Raw genomic sequence first — 3,356 nt, forward strand, 5'->3', positions numbered from 1 at the left:
TAAATTAACCCAATTTATTGAGACAAACAACAAATATTTTTTGTTTTAACAGTCAAACACACAATAAAAATTAAACAACTATCTAATTTCTAATGTTTTATATGCAGATTAAATAGGTTTTAAGGAAACTTTTGTCTTGTCTCCCGAGGCCACAGGAGGGCGCCATTCACTCAGATTGTATTTAAAAACATGAGACGCAGTGAAAAGGAATAAACCTCCACAAATTCGCGACGTGTTTTCTAAAAGTTTAAACTGTTTTAACTTTGCATGGCTTTCTATACATCTCTTGTGTGAGACGCGAGTGCAGCAGTTATATTTGTCTGTCTAAAAAATGCGCTGAATATGCGTTCTGTTTGAATGGCTTGGTTTCAGTTTTAACCTAATCAAGATCTTCTCCGCATTGAGCTTCTATATTTCTCTAATATTTTGAGTGCATAATGCAGCAACTGCGCATCTCGTGGGCTAAACTAACAAAGCATTAAAATGCAACAATGTCACTTACATCATCATCACCGCATCTCGTGCTCCACTGATGACGCTCCGTGACGCACTCCTAACATTTGATTGTACTATTTTTGCATTCAAATGCAAATGTTTATTTTAAATTCGACTAATATTCATTTTTTTTATTTACAATCTCCTCATCACAGGCAGGCACAGCACTCAATTCAGCATGTCCATGTTTGTGTGTGCTGTCTGCATCACTCAGAGCACGTGCCTATATCGTGCACTATATCGAATCGAAGAAGGAGTACCGTCGATAAATATCGATACCGTTTTATCGCCCAGGCCTAGTTGTTAGATGTCATCAGCACCTTTAGAAATATATTTACTGAGAAAAATGTTCAATACTTATTTTACCCGCTGTATGTATATATATATATATATATATATATATGTATGTATATAATTTTAACAACAACAGCAGCTCAATTATAAGCTTGAAGTCAGTATGTATTTTTATTAGTATTATTTTTGTTTCTTTTCATGAATGACAAATTTATAGGTTTACTACTTGCCAAACAGTGATTTTCATTCATTACCTGTGCAATATGCCCAGTCTGTGTGTAAAATCTTCATACAAACATTTTTATACATTTTAAGCATCATTTTATACATTTGCACTAAAACGTGTTCTAAATGTATGATCGAATTTAGAGACAAACACATAATACTGTATAAAGATGAAATTTCAACTATCTGTCTATCTAATCTGTCTGTCTGTCTAATACATGTAGTGACTTCAGAGCCACTCCAAACAGTTCTGTACTGATTTCCATGTCTTAACTATATATAACTATGAACACTTCAACCTTTAATATGAACTGTTGTGTGAAGAAAGTGTACTCAGTTGTATCATGGTATTGCAGATATGGAACTTAAATATATATATTACCATTTGGGATTGTATATGAAATATATTGCTTCTAAATAAAACGCTCCGTATCAAAATTACTATTTTGTCAGGATTTTAAAATAAAGCAAGTTACAAATTACATTCAGAAAAATTTAATATCACTCACAATATTTTGTGTGTGAAAAGGGGTTAAATGCAAGGAACCTCTGCTGTTTTGCTCTTGCTGTTTATTCCGCTTGAATGGTTTAAAACATCTTGAACATTTGAACTTGCAAGACTTAAAAACATGTGCAGATACATTCCATCAATTGTCCCCATTGTCTTTCATACTGAAATGTTTGCATTACTTTCCCACATTATAAGCACAGAACCTGCAGGAATGAGTAAAATTAAATGCAATCTGGTGCCGAAATTCAAGCCCTGAAAATGTTTCAAAAGCATAGGCTCTTGCTTCACAAATCTCACCCTGTGGCAACAAACAAGTAGCCTACATGTTCCTAGCTACAGTATATATAAATATACATGTACAGTGGGTACGGAAAGTATTCAGACCCCCTTCAATTTTTCACTCTTTGTTATGTGCAAGTGGTGAGACCATAAACCATTACTCAATTACACTACTTATGATTTGTTGAAGCTCTGATGTAATCTTGTAAACTTTAAGAGTGAACCTCATTTATTATATTCTACAAAGGCCACATGTTTGAATCATTGCTTGAATTAGCAGGAATGAGAAATGTGTAACTATATACTGTAGCTTATAATGTTAAAAATACATGAGGAAAGTCCACTGATGAGCTACCAGCATAAGCCTTTGTGCCGAGGCTCAGTCCCAGGTGGCCCAATTTATCCCCTTGGTGTGTTGCAGACAAAGTAACATGGGCTGCTGTGTTCCAGTTCATCCCCATCGGGGATTTTTTTAAATCAGAGAAACCAGTTTGCCATAATGAAAATAATGTGATAACATCTCATCACTAATAAACAGATTAAATGTCACTTTTTAACAATAATAAACTAAAGCTATATTTAACACACAATAAAGAATGAAAAAAAAAGATAGAAAGATAGCTGAGGTTAAACATTCGTTTGAGACAGTGGTGTGTGAGTGTGTCACACTCACAGTGTATTTGTGTGCATTTGTATGGGAGAGTGAACGGGAGAAATAAAGTGTGGTATCTGTCGATAATAAAATTTCATGGGGAAAACGATGATTTTTGGGTCATTCTTATCCTAGTGTTTGTTATATTTATTGGCTTGGTCAGCAGCTTTGTGGGTTTTGATGCCTCCTCGAAAAATTGGATGAGAAAATAATCCATACACAACAAAGTAAATGTTGCAAAATATGACACCGGCTACTATATTTTCCTTTTGTAAGTATTTTTGTAGATGTTATCCATGTTTTATTTCTCAATGAAATGCAAGCAAACAACCAAATAAAGGATTTCAACAAAAAAAAAAAGTTATTCACTTCCTTCCTGTCACATGAGGCTGTCTAGTTCCTACCCCTACTTCCAGGAAGCATGGCAAAGGCAAACCCTCCCAAAGAAATGTAATTTTCATGTTACTAATAAGTATTTTTTGTTGACATATATATATCTACATAATCATGAAGGTCTCTAGAATCATCCAAACAAGGCAAGGCAAGGCAAGTTTATTTATATAGCACATTTCGTACACAATGGTAATTCAAAGTGCTTTACATAAAAGAAAGTAAAATAATCATAAAAAAATTATCACAAAAATAAAACAAGGAATTTAAAAACTTTGAAAGATGATTTAAAAATTGATTTAAAATGAATTTAAGACAGTTAAAAATAGAAAATGATTATACATACAAAAAATACAGTGCAATCAGTTCAGACATCGCACAGTGCTCATTCAATAAATGCACAGCTAAACAGATGAGTTTTGAGTCTAGATTTGAATGTGACTAATGTTTTAGAACATCTTCTCTCTTCTGGAAGCTTATTCCAACTGCGGGTGGCAAAATTGCTATAAG

Source organism: Sinocyclocheilus anshuiensis, unplaced genomic scaffold, assembly GCF_001515605.1.
Source record: "Sinocyclocheilus anshuiensis isolate Anshui unplaced genomic scaffold, SAMN03320099.WGS_v1.1 scaffold2068, whole genome shotgun sequence".
NCBI classification, from domain to species: Eukaryota; Metazoa; Chordata; class Actinopteri; order Cypriniformes; family Cyprinidae; genus Sinocyclocheilus; species Sinocyclocheilus anshuiensis.